This window comes from Urocampus carinirostris, chromosome 3 (genome assembly GCF_059441175.1).
Source record: "Urocampus carinirostris isolate Australia breed hairy pipefish chromosome 3, RoL_Ucar_1.0, whole genome shotgun sequence".
NCBI lineage: Eukaryota > Metazoa > Chordata > Actinopteri > Syngnathiformes > Syngnathidae > Urocampus > Urocampus carinirostris.
In genome coordinates, this window is record NC_142351.1 from 64095822 (window position 1) to 64115307 (window position 19486).

Genomic DNA, 19486 nt, shown 5'->3' on the forward strand with positions numbered 1-19486 from the left:
TACCAAGGACTCTGCACACATGGCTGTGTCAAGCAGGTTTATTGGTATTCAAAATAGTAAAACTGAAAATACAAACAAAAAATATATTACAAATGTACATCTGGTGTCTGCCAGCCATATAAAACAAAGAAAATTCGGCCCAGACGCTATTTTGATGAGTTCCGTGTTCGCGGGTATTTAGCATACTATATTACAAACCGCTACGGTCAATATCTTATTGTGGACAAAGAATGTAAATCTAAAAAATAGAAAAGAACTTGGTTACACACAAGTAAGTCAAACTTATGATAAGATTTGCGATAATTCCGATAGTCGAAAATAGCGTGCTACCAGTCTTGTCTTGTCTCAGTGTATTTGATAGATTATTTGGTTGTCCTTAAAACGTTCAAAGTAGAATATTTTTTCGATTAAGAGTGCGTTAACAAATTCCTACTAAGTTTAAAGAGCCTATATATTAATTTTTTTCACCGCACCTTTCTGCTTGGGGTAGGGGGGTAATATGGATAGAGAGTGATTTCATGACTGTGCTTGTGATTTTCTATTTGAGTAGATTGAAAATGGTGAAAGTAAGAAAATGTGTCAAATATAGTCTAAACACCAACCCAACCTCAAAAAAGAGGAAAAAAAAGCAGAGTTCATATGAGCGCGTCTAAGAAAGGAACTTACTGACCATGCTTGTGATTTTCTGTTAGAGGAGATTGATAATGATGAAAGTAGGAAAATGTGTCAAATATTGTTTAAACACCAACCCAACCCTCAAAAAAAGAGGAAAAAAGGAGAGTTTATATGAACGCGTTTAGGAAAGGAACTCGCTAGCGCTTGCCACACAAGCAGCTTGACAGAGGCTGCAATGATGGTTTAAGCCAGGTATGGCGTCAGCAAATGGAAATGATTCAAATTCTGGACAGCAAGGCGGATGGGTGGTTAGCGTGCAGCCTCATGGTGCAGAGGTTCAGGGTTCAAGTCCAGCTACTCCCTTGCGGAGTTTGCATGTTTTCCCCATGCCTGCATGTGTTTATTCCATGCACTCCGGTTTCCTCCCACAGTCCAATAACATGCATTTCAGGTTAATTGCTAAGGTTTTTGAAAAGAAAAAACAGACCCGCACGTATGCCAATGTCCTATCGTGGACGGAGGTCCACTAATCAGTTTGATGTTTGGACCCCAGACCTGTCCCTAATTAGCCGGACCCTCCATGAGGACATTTTTGGACAGCGCCTAGTTTTGGTCTTATTTATCATTCTTATTTTCCACCGTCAAGATCACCATTAACTTTTTCCAGTGTCCTCTTATTTGTGAGGTTTGCCTTTTGCTTCTGGCTCTGACCGTTTTGTCGTTTTTGACCGTTTGTTTGTTACTGTGTTGATAATGTTGTTATTAAATGTCATCTGTTTTTGAGCACTGTGACATGTTTCCTGCCTCCTGCGTTTGGGTCCACTGCAAATTCACAACACGTACTCTTACAAGTGTTAAATACATTTTGCTTTATGAGTCTTACTTGCACTTACTTAAGAGGGAACCATTAGGAAAGTGGGTAGAGCTTTCAAGAGTCAACTACCGTAAATTCCGGACTATAAGCCGCTACTTTTTCCCCAAACTTTCAACCCTGCGGCTTATTCAGTGATGCAGCCAATTTATGTAACTTTTCTAACGGCCGCCAGTGGCGCTCGAGTACAAAAGGTAAGATTTGGACCGGTGAATATATATGCGCCGAGGAAGACTGCAACTTCACTAAAACTGGCCGCATGCGAAAAGCAACTTTTTCGCAAGTCTGCCAGTGGATCTTGACAGCGTGGGGCAGCATCAAAAAATCCACCATCACCAACAGGTTCTGAAAAGCCGGTCCGCTGCGTGACGGAGAGTAGGGCACACCAGCGACAGTGACAGCACGAGTGAGGCTGCGGGAGCGTGGGACGATGTCTATATGACACTGTTTCTTTCCGACACTGAGGAAGACTACTTTGATGGCTTCAGTTGTAAGGAGGAAGATGAGGACGGTTTACCATGATTTTTAGAAGTACGGTATGTTTTTTTACCAGACCCGTTTACTGTGTTGCGAGCGTGTTGCTAGCGTGTTGCTACCATTAACGGGCACCGTTTGGGATGAAAGTTATATTTTTATTATTATTAAAGCTTTGAAAACTCTCTCAGTGTACCTCCTTTCTTTGTAAATATGTGTAACCCATGTATAATATGTATTTGCAACTGTATATGTTTGTAATGTATTTATTTGTATTTATTTGAGACACTTATTCTGATATGTTTTGCGAATTAAGAGAGGCGGAGCAAACGAGGGCTGACGGGAAGTGGGGTAAAGGTGAGTGAGACCTGTTTGTTGTCGCGGCGGACAATAGTGGATATTTATTTTTCCCACCCTTACCTTTGGAAATATAGACTTTTTTTCCTTGGAGTACTTTCAACGGGTACTCTGCAGGTCTGCATCAAACCTTAAGTACCAGTATCATTTTCTGTTCATTTTGCCGGCTGTGATTTTTGGACTGTGTACTTCAATGAAGGACATTTAGTTTCAACCGCGGGACTTGAAGTCGGGTTTGGATCAATTTTGTGTTTGTGTTACAATTTTTTAATGTGGGCGCATGCGGCTTATATACAGGTGCGGCTTGTGTATGTACAAAATCGTTTTTTCTCTTAAAATGTGGTGGGTGCGGCTTATAATCAGGTGCGCACTATAGTCCGGAATTGACGGTATTTCCTTCACTTACATTGTTAATTATTTTCTGCACTGGAAATGTGTTTTACTCCTACAGTTGTTGTATTAACTCTGAAATAAATATGTGCGAGATGGAGTTAGAACCTATGTAAACTCCAATGTAAACAAAAATTTCACCTACAGTAGCTGTTGTTGTTTTCACTTGTACTCTGTCCAATGTTTGAAGAACACCAGAGAAGTTAAACTACTTTGACAATGCATCGTTCACTCTGGTAAATTTACTGTGTATGTTGTTACTATGTTATTACCAGGTCATCATTTGAAGTCGTGTTGAACACACTCAGTCAAACGCTAAAGCATCATGCCAGTTATAAATTAAATTTCCTAGAAAATCACAATGGTGACTGGCAAGTTGTTTTAATAACCAGCATGGGGGCCACTCAGGTATGGGCTACTTGGTTGGTGTTATATAATATAGATTTTTCAACCAAAAAATTAATTTGTGCCTTTATTTTTAAACAATTGCAACCATGGTACTGTTAATGAGATATAAGGAATATGGTCATATTCACAGTGCTCAGTGTACAGGGTTATGTTTTACAGTTTGTCAGATTTTTTTGTTTTTTTCCCATGTACTATTTATAATTATCTGCTCATGTGGTAGTACACAATACGTTTAACAAATTTAGTTTGCTGGAAGTGTTCAATATAATATTGTACTGCAAAAAATACTTAACCAAAAAGAATGGGTCTAAAATCTTGCACGAAATTTTGCTGATTTTAAATTGTGATTTTACTATACAAAAAAACACCTGAAAAAGTTGTAACATTTTGTTCCACGGCAGATCATTTTTGCTCACAGTAAAAGTGGGGAGCGTAGTTCGAGGTGTCCTTAAAAATGTAATATTCAATCTTTTTTCTACTCTGATCAGTGGTTATTCTAGGATCTAGTGGGGCCCCAAGGAGAAATTAATTAGGGGGCCCCACCACCGCCTGACCCCCACATACAACAAAATTTCACAAGGACAAACTCTGGGCCTTTGTAATTTTAATAAATAACCAACAAATTGAAGCAAGTATAGTTTTATTTTATTTATATAAATATTAAATCCACAAATATGAACATTGTGAAGTTTCTGTTTAATTTAACAGAATGTGCAATGTCAAGAATGATATTAAATTAAAATCTATTATTTTCACATTATATTAAGACAAACAAACAAAAAGCTTTTAAACTTTAAGCCTTTGTGTGAGGCAATGGTTCTCAACTTTTTTAAAAACAAACGCCACCTGAACCTCACCATAGGCCCCCAAACACCCCCTTGACTCCTGCAAACGCTCCACTTAATATTAACAATAAAATGGACCAATAAACCCCCCCAATATAACCACCCCCCCCAATCACATGATCAGTCTCCGGGCCTTGCCTTGAGCAAACGCGGTGACCTCAAGATTTAAAGACCTTCGCACCCTGTACTCAATACAGATGAGAACAAGACCAGAAAGTCGGTCTTGGGACATAGGTGACCGGAGATATGTTTTAATCAACTTAAGCGATAAGAAGCTTCTCTCTACAGAAGCCACTGTAACAGGTCGGGTTAATAGTAGGCCGAGGGCAATACTCGGTCTGCCATACAAATCGAGCAGGTCTTCTTTGTAGATCTAATCAAGCATCTCTCTTGGAGAGGAAACATCATCTGGAAATGCATGGTATGCAGCACTGACCTCCAGATATAACTCTTTAGCATCCAGGTCATTCATATTTCTCTCCAATGCCCTACAATTCTGCCCAAGTGTGCCATTTTGTATTGCTTGATGAACATCCTCTTTCGAGAAAAATAAAATCAGTAAAAGGTCATAAACTTTCTCCAGCTTGATAAAAAAAAAATCAATGAAGCTCATGAGGGTGGTGTCTACGGGGGGCAGAAAGCATTGTCTCTCGAAGTTTTTTTCAGTTGAAGACTGAGGCTGCGTCCCATTCTTCTCACTTTCACTCGCTATTTGCCCTAGACACTCGATTTTGCGCGTTCACATGAAAATGGGATGTGTCCCAATACTCTCAAGACCGAGGGAGAAGTGCCCTCAACCCATGACATAACCACTTCAGATCGAGGGAAGTCGGTACCTCACTTGGAGCGAAGTGACTACCCAGAAGGCTTTGCGAATTCTCAATATCAACAAACATGGCTGGGAAGGAACCGCACAAATGTAAGAAGTTTTCCACAACTACACATGTATTGGCAACAAAATATATTGAGATATCATAGGGGCCGGTCACACAGACATTTGCGGCTGAATCACGGCCAGAAATTTCTGCCTTTGAGGCGGACGCTATTGGACGCATTGAGATCGCCATTCAGACGAGATACAGCAGTGCTTAACACGAGGTCGGAAATTCGCGCGCGGGTGGCAGCGCAAAACTTTCGCGCTGCTCAATTCTTCAGAGCGCGGGTACACAGCCTTTCACGTGCGTATCGAGGCTGAACCACGGCCAGAAATTTCTGGCCGTGAAGCAGATGCTGTTGGGCGCTGTTGGACGTTTTGAGACCGCCATATAGACGAGATACAGCAGTGCTTTACTCGCGGTCGGAAATTCACACGTGGTTGGCCGCGCGCAAAACTTTTGAGCTGCTCAAAAGTTTGAGCACGTGTTAAACCGCGTGCCGCACACATGGTCAACACGAGGTAATGACGCGGAAATGACGCGGAACGACGTGCTCTGGCCGCGGCCAGGGCGTGGTTACACATGGGTAGGACGGGAAATTTCAGGGTGTTGCGTAGGAGTCGGATTTGGGCACAACACCGGCTCGGGAGCTTTTATACCCGTGGTCCACACGAGAAAATGACGCAGAAATGACGCGATGAGGAAGCGGAACAGTCGCCGGCGTCTGTTTTGCGGGCATACCACCGATGAACAGCGGGTTGGCCAATTTTGCGCATTTCCCATCGCGGGCAACCACGGGCAAAAAAAAAACGCAAAATTTTAGCCGTGATTCAGCCGCAAACGGCTGTGTGACCGGCCCCTTAGTTAGACGTAAATGCAATAGAAAATCATATTTTCACGTTAAAACATGAACATTGCAAAATCGCTACTTTGAACTGCACAAATTTACCGAGGGAGCCGCAAACAACTCTTCAACCGTAGAGTTGGATAACTGCAGAAAATCACGGTTCAGCCTATCCGTGTTTTTATTTTAAACGAGTCGTGCTTTTACATCTACATGGCCAGTCGCTAAAGCAGCATAGTCACAATAACGTTCTGAATATATATGCGCTTGTTTACTGCACACAATTTTGAGGGTCGTGTTTTATTTACAATATGATTCTTTCATGTGAGATCAGAATGCATCAGTTTTTATCATGCATCATGAGTAATGTCTTCGAATTTCACGTGGAAATACAGATGAAACTAATAACTATGACATAGTCCACTGCCTTCTCTGTAAACACATATTAAATAAACTAATTACCTTCTCAAAATGTTGTCCAAATGTGGGACCATTCTAAAGCATATGTGATGCTGGCCAATAGAAGGCTCTTCCAGCCATAAGAATAACATGTCAGGTTTGTTTATCTATTCACTATCAAATAATTATCCAGAACACATCCTATAATTTCCTGTCTCACATCAACTTGTTCAGCATCCTATATACAGTTGTTTTTGTACAATACACCAGCATTAAGAAATTCTTGTTTTTTCCACCCAACCTAAAGGCCAATGTAGACGTCCCGTGGAAGAGCTAGCCACCATCACAGCTACCACACCATCCACACCACCGGGCATGTCGTCGGCATCTTCCAATCCGGCGCTTAACCCCAAATCACCCAGAAAAAAAGGAAGCAAGATACACTCCTTGACTTTTTGAAAGAGGAGTCTGCCAGAGTGAAGAAATGGCACGAGGAAACTGAGGCCAAAACTGAGCGGTTGATGATCATTTTTGGGAAGCTTGTGGACAAATTTCCAGAACAGTGACATCTTTGCAATGTTTCCCTTTGTTTTATAAAAGGAAAATATTTTATTTTATTGAGAATTCAATGAGGTTCCAGTTTGTGTTTTCCAGTTTTATGGAAGTATTGGTATATTTCTGTTACATTTTGTGACAGATTATTTATTTACTATTATGTATTTCGGCCCAATGTGAGTTTGTTTTTCTGAAAGTAAATGATTATTTAACCCAGAGTGATTTGTAGTTGTTTTCTGTCCAACAGTCACACAGTTCACACACAGTATCTCACATCATTATGAAATAAACCACCAAAGTGTTACTCAAAATGAAGACGTTTATTGAATAGTAATGCAGAAAAGCACAGGATGCAAATGTGGGTCTGACTTCCAGAGCCTGAAACATGGCTTTTGGGCAATTTATTCCATATTAACTGTGGATAATTCTGTGTACGGTGGACCTGGGAACACTGAAAACCCGTGACACCACACGATAGGACAGACTGTGGACCAGCCAGTACACGTAAATCAGGACCTCCAGCCATGGTCCTGTTCCCTCTTCAGCAGCTCCTGCAGGGCCCACATGACCTTCTTTCTCAACCTTAATTCCTGAATGAGTTCTGACTCCACATCGAACCATAAGCACAGGAGGGGAACATTCCTGTCCAACCTGTCCATGCTTATTGGATGGCCACTCTGGAACACAGCAGATAAGATAAACAATTTGGACATAAATGTGGGCATAGAAAAGAAAAAGACAGCTTTTACTGTGAGGGATGCATCATGAAAAAAATGTAGGAATGATCATTTTTTATGTCCAATGACAACTCTTTTGAATTAAATTCCTTATGAACTAAGGTGTTTGGGTCCTACAAAGAAGTTTGGTGATGATCATGTCAGCTTAAGGGTCAGGTGGACTGTTCTTGTGCTTGTTTACTTTTCCTCGTATCACACATTAAAGACCCCTACTATATGTCATAAAATGGCATTAAGATACTGATAAGTAGGTTGTCATTTATGTGTACACAAACAGGGTATTATGTGAGCGTGCTTTGTACATTAACCCTTACTGTATTTGAACGGGTCTTTTTTTTTAATGAGTGGACGTACCTTGTAAAGATGAATCAGTGCTACATAGTGCCAAAGCAGTCTTCAATAACGCTCATTTCTCCTCCGTTGATTGGAGACACGGAAAAAGTGATGACCTTCCAGGCAATCTGTGATAACACAGCTGTAGCAGGCATTTTTAACGTTGCACGGACTCTCCAACTGCCACACCACAGGTTGAGACTCGAGTTGTTTACATGTGACGTAAGCCAATACGTCACTGAGGTCTACAGCCAATTCCTATTACGGCCATCAACTGGACTGGGGTGGAACCTTGCAAGTCCCGTCCAATTTCTTAGGGGACAATATTCACTTTGCACTCCACTCACCGAGGGGACTTCCCTATGGAGGGACCTCACTGGAGGGTTTTCAGGCCCAATTGAGAGGAATGGGAATGGGCCTGAGTTTCTTCCTGGCCCTCATATGTGAATGTAGTTTTTCTTGTTCTTTTTGCTGGAAAGATCCTCTCAATTTCAAGTGCCTCAGCTATTTCCCTGCCATCCATCTTGGATGCGAGAGCCCCTTTTCTCTGAAGTTTTCGAAAAATTCTAGGACAGAGGTGGTTTCTCTTTTTAGCCTTTCCAGAGAAACGCTATCAGTATCCTGTACCAAATAACAGTACACAGAACAAAGCGCCATGTCATTAGCTAAGCTCTGATACTGGCTGCTGTGGACTTTGTGATGGATTTTTTTTAATAACCAGCATGCGGGCCACTCAGGTATGGGCTACTTGGGCTTCAAGGGCAGACAGTGCTTTTACAACTTCAGGCAAGTAATACCGGTGCATCCTGGTTAGGACTGGAAGGAACGAGGCTGTCTGCTATTCTGCAGGAGGAAGGTCTCAACTGTGAACTACATGATGGCTGTTCATTAGGTCTCGACTGTATAGGTATATGCTGGAAAACTGTCATCAGCTGGCAAAGATGGAACATCATTGTTTTCGTTTTCTTTAGGCAATGATCCTAAAATAAATGTATATAGAAGGGAAATAGGCTATGAATGGTAGATAAGCTATATTGTTTTCATCCATGACATGATTTTTTTATATTTACACATTTTGTAAAAATTCTTGAAAAGACAGTTCAATGTTTATTGTAGACTAAACCACTTATAAAGTTTACACAAATGATTTGACGCTATAAAATCTGCACAGGTTGACGATTTATGAACAGATGCACAGCTTGAAATGCAGTTGCAGCTGTAAGATAATCAATCTGTATAATCTTGTATTACCCTCAATGGGGTTTGTAAAATTAAAAGTACTAATGTATTGTAGACAACTTAATAATACAGCAATAGCTTTTGACGTTAAAAATCAACATGAATAAAGTATGGTCATGCGATTGCTAGCGTGAGTGAAACTAGACTAGTACCGTATGCACTACATCATTCATTATCAACGGTAGGGGAAAATACTGTCAATCTCTGGTCATTATTATATTGCTACTGGCTTACCACCATCTTGCTTTCTTCTTTCCTCTTCTTATTTTTTCATCTTTCCACTTTCCATAACGAAGGTCTCAAAACGCAATTTTCAATTCTAGACTCAACTTCCCCAGCAACTGCAGTGCAAATTTTGACTCTCTGTTACCACCTAGTGGGGGCTCCAAGAAACTGCCTGGTTTGCCTGGTGAAAAAAAATCGCCTCTGACTGATTATTGTTGGTTGTTTTAAAAATGCTTAAAGTTGCGTAAAAGGAAACAGTTGTCAAGGTATGAACTTCATCTTTGTCAATTTTACGGCAATTGCTCTCATTTTCTATTGAAGTTGAAGATAATGCTTAAATGGACACTATCTGTAATATTTAGTGCCTCCTGTGGTACAAAAAAACCCTAATTTTATAGATAATACCTTGGATTTGAACATACTAATTTTTATTTTTCTAAAAAAAAATCATGGATGGAGACATTTTTATTTCTCTTACATAGTAGAATCCATGCCTAGTAGCTGCTGCCATGTTCGTCTGGCATCTAGCTGCTACGCAGTCATCATTTGCCACTGGTTTTCCTTCGCATTAGACAGTGCTTTCTAGTGGTCAGATATTAAACACTGTGGCTTTAATATTTCTAATTTTTCGGTACATATTTTATTTTGTTTTCCCCAAATTTGAGATGTAATTCATTTTAAATAATGAATCTGATTACATCAATTGGTTTGCAGTCCCAAATGCTTATTTGTGTCATGATTACCCAAGTGGAGTCACCTGGGGTAATCATGTGGCGCGCTGGAATGTGCTTCCTGATTGGTCAATGCTCCCCTTTTAAACGCGTTACGCGGAGAACTTCTTGTCTGAGGATTACTCCTGTATTCGTAAGACACTCCCGATTACCTGCCTTGTTGTTTACTTGATTCTGCCCGTCTGCCTTCGATCCGACCTGCTTCCGTCCACGCTACGCTCTTCTCTTCAGTCCCGGTAAACTCAACCTGCTTCCGTCCCACGCTACGATCGGCTACGTCTTCCGAAGTGTCTTCACGTCGTTGCTGCTGACGTTCGACAGTCATCGCGTCTCCCGCTAACCCTGTACGCTTCCACAAATAAAAGACTTGTAACGAACGCTCTGGGGTCCCCTGCTCTGTTCTGGTAATCCACGTGACAGAATCCTCCGACCAGAATGGACCCCGCGTTCGTACATTTGCCCCCTGACCATGATAGCCTGAATCAGCAGCGCAATTCCCATTCAGAATGTGCAGTTCGGCAAGTCCTTTGCGACGTGGCGAAATTGGCTAAGGCACCACCGGCCGTATGACTCCCATGCCTGCCTGTTCGACTCCCATGCCTGCCTGTTCGACCCCCATGCCTGCCTGTTCGACCCCCCTGAGTCTGGACTCTTCTGAATCCGACCCCCCTGAGTCTGGACTCTTCTGAATCCGCCTGTCCTGTCTGATTCTTCCTGTCCTGAGTTGACTCTCCTGATTTCCCTGTGTTACTCTGTGATGTGTCGTGGGTTTATTTTTATTTTATTTTATTTTTTTCCTGTGGAACTTCTGGAGCCGTTCCTTGAGGGGGGGGGTTCTGCCATGATTACCCAAGTGGAGTCACCTGGGGTAATCATGTGGCGCGCTGGAATGTGCTTCCTAAATGGTCAATGCTCCCCTTTTAAACGCGTTACGCGGAGAACTTCTTGTCTGAGGATTACTCCTGTATTCGTAAGACACTCCCGATTACCTGCCTTGTTGTTTACTTGATTCTGCCCGTCTGCCTTCGATCCGACCTGCTTCCGTCCACGCTACGATCTTCTCTTCAGTCCCGGTAAACTCAACCTGCTTCCGTCCCACGCTACGATCGGCTACGTCTTCCGAAGTGTCTTCACGTCGTTGCTGCTGACGTTCGACAGTCATCGCGTCTCCCGCTAACCCTGTACGCTTCCCCAAATAAAAGACATGTAACGAACGCTCTGGGGTCTCCTGCTCTGTTCTGGTCATCCGTGACAATTTGAGTCTTTTAAATGATAAACGGACAGCATTTATTGTGTTTTAATTAGTCACTCACGACCTCCAAAGCTCTTTACAATGGACTTCACACTTTACACATTCACAAACACACACTCAGCTGAGTCACAAGAAGTCAGGAATTGAACCTGTGACCTCTTGGTCCCAAAGCAAGGCTAAGGTTTTAAAGCAGGGTTGAAAACAAGGTTATGCATTCAGAGGAAGGTTACTATTTGGGTAAGTATGTGGCCGGTTTAGGACTTGATTCTTCGGGTTTGAATGCAGTTCAAAATAAAAACGACAAAGAAATGCTATTGATTCTCCTTAATTTTACTTGTGTCCTAAAACTTTAGACATCAAATTAATTAAACAGATATCAATTGACACTTTATTTCCCTCCTCATTTCACATTTACACTTGTTGCACATCACATGGATATAGTAACATAGAACAATCCATGTTAAAACACTCCTCAAATAATATATAATTGTATTCAGAGCACGATTTACACCACGTTATTTAATTGCATGCATCAAGCATGTTATATATTTTTTGTCCCCTTGATAGCTTAGTTTAAGAAATGAATCATCTTGAAGCCCCTACGTGTGTGTGAGGCCTTTCCCTTCACTGCTTTAGGGGCTTCATTATGACATCACTTGTTTTAAACTAGGTTTCTAAAAAAAAAGGGGGAAAAAAAGGAAAGGGTTTCAAAGTAGATTTTAGAAGCAAGGTTAGAGTTTCCAAGCAAGTTTGGGGTTTTGAAATAATCGATAGTGTTTAAAGTAGGGTTTTTAATCAACAGTGTGGTGTCAAAGTAGCATTTTATAGTAGGGTTCCAAAGCAAGGTTAGGGGTTTAAAGAATGTTTTAGGAGCAATGTTAGGGTTCAAATCAAGGCCGAGGTTTAAAGTAGGGTTTTTAATCGAGGCAATGGTTTCAAATGAAGGCTAGGATTTTAAGTGGGGTTCCAGAGAAAGGAAAACGTTTCAAATTGGGGTTTAAAAGCAGTTTTACAAGTAAGGTTTCAAAGTAAAGATAAGCTTTCGAAGCAAGACTAAGGTTTAAAGTAGGGTTTCATATCAAGGGTATGTTAGTTTGGATCACATAATGAAAATTAATTCACTGATAAATATTAGTTATTATATTTGTCATGGCAGCATGGCGGCGCAGTGGTTAGCGCGTGTGCGGCACAGTTCTAAGGTCTCAGGAACCTCCTGTGTGGGTTCAAATCCAGCTACCGGACTTCCTGTGCGGAGTTTGTATGTTCTCCCCGTGCTTGCGTGAGTTTCCTCCGGGCACTCCGGTTTCCTCCCACATTCCAAAGACATGCATTTCAGGTGGATTGGCCGGTCCAAATTGTCCCTAGGTGTGAATGAGCGAGTAAGTTGTCTGTCCCTGTGTGCCCTGCGATTGGCTGGCAACCAGTTCAGGGTGTCCCCTGCCCACTGCCCGATGATTGCTGGGATGGGCTCCAGCACCCCCGCGACCCTACTGCGGATAAGCGGTGCAGCTAATGAGATGAGATATCTGTCATGTATGTTATGTTTATTTCAGGATTTAGTTACATTTGAAATGCAAATTCATAATATTACGACAGAATTCCGTGTTTTTAGAAAAGTCAGACAGGGTTATGTTACTGAAACCCGATGTGGCATGTGACCCAAAAAGTTTGCCCATACAGAAACAGTTCTTCCACTAGTGGACCAAAATATATTTGTACAATTCAGACAAGCAATTAAGCTTTGAGTTGAAGGAAATTGTTGTCAAGAAACTTGAAGTCGGTTGTCTTTGAACTTATCAAGGAAGGCAATAGATTGTATAGTTATCACCTGAGCAAGGTGTAGACCCACCCACCAAACTATACAACCTACTACCTCACCCTGACAAAGCTCGTTTTTTTTCAATTAACCCAATACACATCAATTGGGAAGCTCGTGGACAAGTCAACTGCAGGAGAGAGAGTGGGAAAGGTGAGAGGAGAGAGAGTGGGAAAGGTGAGATGGCACAACATTCATTTGGACAGGTAACTTAAAATTAGTTTTACCTGGTTATATCAGTATCAGAAATTATTTTCCCCCCATTTAATTAACACTCCACTTATTGAAACATGAATATTTTGTTTGTTTGTTTGTTTGTACATGATTCAATTGTTAGTTTGTTTGTACATGATTCAAATTGAATCTTTTCTTCCGGCGCCGTCACGAATGGCAGCCACTCCAGCAGCTCCCGTGTTATTTTCGATTGTTCTCGATTGTTCTCAGCTCAGGGATGCTGCTGGAAATGTGAATTTCCCTTCGGGGATGAACAAAGTATCTATCTATCTATCTATCTATCTATCTATCTATCTATCTATCTATCTATCTAAGTGGTATCGGACAACGCTGGCTGCTGGAAAGCTCTCTGATTGGACGCTTCGTTTTTTTACCTGTACCGTTGTTGGCTGAGGAAGCTTGCCTTGGGAAAGACAGTAGATTGTATAGTTATCTCAAAAAGAGGCTACACAACCCTCACAACTATTCAATCTACTACCTCAGGCCCAAGGGCAGCATTTGTACAGCTTTGTGTGCTTTGTTCGTCGAGGTTCGTCAAGGTCGCGCTATCAAGATGCTGTAAACAAAAACAAAGCAAGAAAATGGGTTATAGTCTGTTTTTTCCCCTCATATACAGTGTTCTCGTTTGCCCGCGCCCCTGCGTCCTAGACGCATCATTTTTGCTGGGTACGCATAGTGTCGAATCAACGTGCGTCCCCGGGACGCAACTTTTTTGACACAAAATTGACATTATTACCCAATTACTTTTTTTTTTAACAAAGATTTATCGCACTCCAAACTTTGTTGTTTTGGTCTCGCGGTTCGAGATTTCGTCTGCACGCCGATCTCGGCAAACGAGATTTCGTTGCTTCGAGACTACGTCATTGTTGTGGTGCTTGTCGTCGAGTGAAGGTTAAGTATGCCTCAGAAAAAACAGTATTAGGTAAAAATCAACACAAAATTGGTCATTTATCAGTGTCAGTAATAAGTCGAAACATAATGCAGAGTGATAACAACGGCAATAATTCCGGCAAGGAAAGCACGTGTGTTGAAACGAACGATTCGACGAAAGAAAATAAACAAAAAAATACTCCTAGCAAGAAAAGGACTTTTCTGCCAAAATGGACTAAATCATATTCCTGGATACGCTATGAGGAGGATGATAATGGAGGCTACATGTTCTGTGATGCGTTTACCCAGCGTGACAAAAAAACTGGATTGCATAAATCATTTCGCAATACGAACTTTCGGAAGAGCACATTCGATCGGCACCATAACAATGAAAACCACAAATTAGTTATGGAAATTCCAGTGCTGCAATTGGACCTTGAGAAGGCATTACAACTGTGGCGGGACAGCAAACCACGAAGAATATATGAACTGAAAACCTGAAGTGATAACTGCCATGTATTACCAATTAACTGTGATGATTAAAACTGCATGAATATATAGACTAATATTTCAGCAAGATTATTTTGTATAATGTACAATATTGTGAACTGAAAAATCTGAAGTGATAACTGCTTTGTATTATCAATTAACTGTGATGATTAAAACTGAATTAAAATATAGATTAGTATAATTATTTCAGCAATATTATTTTGTATAATGTACAATATTGTTGTGAACTGAAAACTCTTAAAGTGATAAATGTATAGATATTCCTGGTGGCACCGCTGTGATAAATGAATCATTTTTGATATGCATTTCCTGAACTGCGCATGAACGGAGCTAACATTCAGTGCTTGAAGCACTGCGTCTGGTGCTCAGGAGGGACAAAATAGAACAGCCTTTTAGTTAAATTTTGTCTTGAAGTACATGTTTGTCCCTCACTAAAAAAACAACAACAACAACAATATTTAGCTTCCATATCTCTTGTAGTCAAAATGGTGCCAAATCTCTGGTCAAAATCGATCCATTTATCAATGTGAAAAACATTTTAAAAGTATAAATAAATATGATAAATAAATATCTTAAAACATAAAATTATGCCTATTTTGTATGTCGTCATTTTTTTTAAAAGTCAGAAGTGTACACATGCAAATTACACACTTACTGCTTTCCTGAGAACCAGTTATGTAATTGGAAAAAAAAGAATTAATCGTGTCTGTGCCAGATTCCGTTTCCATTTTGGCCCAAAACAGAGTAGTTGATCTTTTCAGCCGATCACACACTGGCACACTAGCAAACATGGCAGTTGCCTTGAATCAGCTACAAGCTCTACAATTCCGCCCACCGGAAACTAAACAAGTAAACACAAAAAATGACGTGTGCAGCAGCCGTTTTAGGTCTGCAGCATTTGTTTTTCTATTAGGGGCTTTGTCTTTCCTGGATTTTGTGTTATTCAAACGACACAATCGCAGATCAACGTCGGATAAACAGTTTGCATACAAAATAGCTCACAGACGGTCAATCGATCTCATCCATCGACTCTTTTAGTCTAATTTGTGGAGTAGACAGTCGGGAGGTTGGGGTGGGAGGTTGGGGGGATTGGCATGTTGCCCATGCCTGCAACGCTGCCAATGGCACTTTTAACAGCTATGTTTGGCCAGAAAGAAAACAGCCGTCCAATATTGAGATGGCACATTGGCAGTGTATATGGGTCAAATGGCTGCGTCTATTAATATCACGCACATGTGCCGTGAGGAGTTCCTCAATCACCCTCAAAACATAAAGAGAGAGATGTAAAATAATTATCGGATCGATAACGGCAAAATATGACGTCACAGTTAAGGAAGAGTCCCTTTTAGCCACGCTATAATATTCAATCATCCGACACTGTTTGTTAAAAGATTCTGAGCATTTACATATATTTGGATTTTCTGCAGAAGTAGTCGCACAACTCGGTTGTCTCCTTTATACCTTTTTATAATCAGTCACTAAGTAGGAATATTTAATCAGCCAAAACTGTTTGTTAGAAAAATTCAAGCAATATGTTATTATTATAATGTATTTGGGATTCCTAAAGCAGTAGAAGCGCAACTTGGTCGTGTCTCATCGCTACCTCTTTATACATTAAACTAATTAATCAGCCGAGACTAATTTTTAAAAGATTCTAAGCATTTATGTTTCTCATTTGAACATATATTTGGATTTTCTATAGAAGTAGTAGCATGACTTGGTTGTGTCTCCTCTCTACCTTTTCATAATAAGTCACTCAGCACCAAGCGATATTATCCCGACACGACTTGTTACAAAAATTCTAAGCACATTCCCCACTACAACATATTTGGTTAATGTATAGAAAAGTAGCGAAACATGGTCGCGTCTCCTGTCCATCACTTTATGAGTCACTTGACGCAAAGTGTCAACATCAATTGTAAGAAAATGTCAAAGTACTTATGATTCCTCATTAGAATATATTCAGATTTTCTATGTAGGAGTGGCACATCTTGGTCGTTTCTCCTCTTCACCTCTCCATAATATGTCACTTGACACCAAGTTATTATATACAGTCAACAGACACTACTCATTGGAAAAATTCTAAGCCTTATTTTCCTTATTTGATTTTCTATTAAAATAGTAGCACAACTTGGTGTTGTCTCCTCTCTACCACTTCACAATGTGACCAAGGCACTGGAGCACTTGGCCAAAATCAGTCAGATAGTGTGTTTGTATGGGATTCTGAACATTAATAAGTACATTGAGTTTTGTTTCGTTTTTACCACGCTTTTTTTTTTTTTGTCGAGCTGCTGCTTGTTTCTGCGTGACCCCAATTTAATCAAGATTGACAGATGCCCGCCAAAGTCCGCAAATGAGTGTCCTAATCATCAGACAATGTTACTTTTCTATACTAAACACACACAGAGTGTAGTGTGCATATATATATATATATATATATATATATATATATATATATATATATATATATATTAAATGTTATGGTGCTCATAAAAATACCCTATAACTGGTTGTTGTTACTGAAAAACAATATAAATATAAACCTCATACCGCTAACCATATTTGTTCCACTGTTTGTCATTGAGCAACCGCCCCAAAAAACTGTCAGCATCCCATCAAAGGACGTAAAGTCAAGGAAAAAGCAGTCAGTCTTCCTGCCATTAAAAATGCTTGGCGCAAATACAAAGCAGTCACCAGACGACTGCAAAAGAATGCGTCTTTGTCACTCCTTAGGTCTGGCAGTTTTTTTGGGCCAAGAATGGGCACTTGTCTGTGTGCCTGGCAGAATATCAATGAGGGAGGCGGCAAGGCAAAGACTTGGCACAATGCGATGTCACGTAATTAGTTTTAATCAAGAATTCCCACAGTCTAGATCGGAGGTGGGCAAACTACAGCGCGCGGGCAGCAGATGGCAATGCGGCATCTATCTATCTACATATGTACCGTATTTTCCGCACTATAGGACGCACCGGGTTATAGGGCGCACCCCCAATAAATAGTTTTTGGTCCTATATCTTCCGTAGGATTATAAGGCGCTACAATGGGAACGTCGACAAAACAGTCAGATAGTTCAGTCAAACTTATTACCCCCTTAACATTCCCAAAGCTTGCAAAGACGCAAATACGTGTCGAGAACACGTGCGGATGCGGTGTCCGTACGATGTCACTCAAATGCATCGTTCCAAATATCATTCGGAAGGTTAAAGTCTTGGGATTCAAGAAATGCCAACCATTCCTTTGTTTATATTTTCTTTTTTGCTCGCAACTTTACTGTGCATATGACAATAAACACTTGGAATTGAGTTTAATTTAAAAAAAGACCCATCACAGAAACATCGATATCACTCTGAAACAAGATACTATAAAATATATAGCCGGAGAAGTTCACCGAAGTCGTTGTGTTCAATAATAATGTGCAACCATGGTCCTCTTATATCCCTGAGTGTAGTAAATCCAGGAGAATAAAATATTTACAAATACAGAATAGTAAAACATGCTTTCTCTATGCCGTAGACAACCAACCAAACTTGCTATTCTGTCAGGTTTTTAATGTAAATCTCTTGATTTTATGTCTCAAGGTAATCAGCTTGTTTTTATATTACTAAATATAAAAACAATGTTTCTCATACAAACACACACATAAAGTAACGTCTCAACAATGAGTGTACAGGGAGTGCAGAATTATTAGGCAAATGAGTATTTTGACCACATCATCCTCTTTATGCATGTTGTCTTACTCCAAGCTGTATAGGCTCGAAAGCCTACTACCAATTAAGCATATCAGGTGATGTGCATCTCTGTAATGAGAAGGGGTGTGGTCTAATGACATCAACACCCTATATCAGGTGTGCATAATTATTAGGCAACTTCCTTTCCTTTGGCAAAATGGGTCAGAAGAGGGACTTGACAGGCTCTGAAAAGTCAAAAATAGTGAGATATCTTGCAGAGGGATGCAGCACTCTTAAAATTGCCAAGCTTCTGAAGCGTGATCATCGAACAATCAAGCGTTACATTCAAAATAGTCAACAGGGTCGCAAGAAGCGTGTAGAAAAACCAAGGCGCAAAATAACTGCCCGTGAACTGAGAAAAGTCAAGCGTACAGCTGCCAAGATGCCACTTGCCACCAGTTTTGACATATTTCAGAGCTGCAACATCACTGGAGTGCCCAAAAGCACAAGGTGTGCAATACTCAGAGACATGGCCAAGGTAAGAAAGGCTGAAAAACGACCACCACTGAACAAGACACACAAGCTGAAACGTCAAGACTGGGCCAAGAAAAATCTCAAGACGGATTTTTCTAAGGTTTTATGGACTGATGAAATGAGAGTGAGTCTTGATGGGCCAGATGGATGGGCCCGTGGCTGGATCGGTAAAGGGCAGAGAGCTCCAGTCCGCCTCAGACGCCAGCAAGGTGGAGGTGGGGTACTGGTATGGGCTGGTATCATCAAAGATGAGCTTGTGGGGCCTTTTCGGGTTGAGGATGGACTCAAGCTCAACTCCCAGTCCTACTGCCAGTTTCTGGAAGACACCTTCTTCAAGCAGTGGTACAGGAAGTCCGCATCCTTCAAGAAAAACATGATTTTCATGCAGGACAACGCTCCATCACACGCATCCAAGTACTCCACGGCGTGGCTGGCAAGAAAGGGTCTAAAAGAAGAAAAACTAATGACATGGCCTCCTTGTTCACCTGATCTGAACCCCATAGAGAACCTGTGGTCCCTCATCAAATGTGAGATTTACAAGGAGGGAAAACAGTACACCTCTCTGAACAGTGTCTGGGAGGCTGTGGTTGCTGCTGCACGCAATGTTGATCGTGAACAGATCAAAGCACTGACAGAATCCATGGATGGCAGGCTTTTGAGTGTCCTTGCAAAGAAAGGTGGCTATATTGGTCACTGATTTGTTT

General features: G+C 40.9%; 1 long non-coding RNA gene across 4 annotated transcripts in view; it reads right to left on the reverse strand.

Moving 5' to 3' along the window:
* LOC148370437 (uncharacterized) overlaps positions 1 to 19486 on the reverse strand; it is a 75541-nt gene that overhangs the window by 36349 nt on the left and 19706 nt on the right. For 2 of the 4 annotated variants that reach the window (XR_015850136.1, XR_015850135.1), the window contains exons 2-3: positions 13679 to 13756; positions 13575 to 13603 (exon numbers count right to left, since the gene is read on the reverse strand). This is a non-coding gene — a long non-coding RNA (uncharacterized LOC148370437). Of the gene's footprint in view, positions 1 to 6808; positions 7311 to 7724; positions 13757 to 19486 lie in introns of those variants that run through there. The other 2 variants (XR_015850137.1, XR_015850138.1) reach the window with 2 other exon arrangements.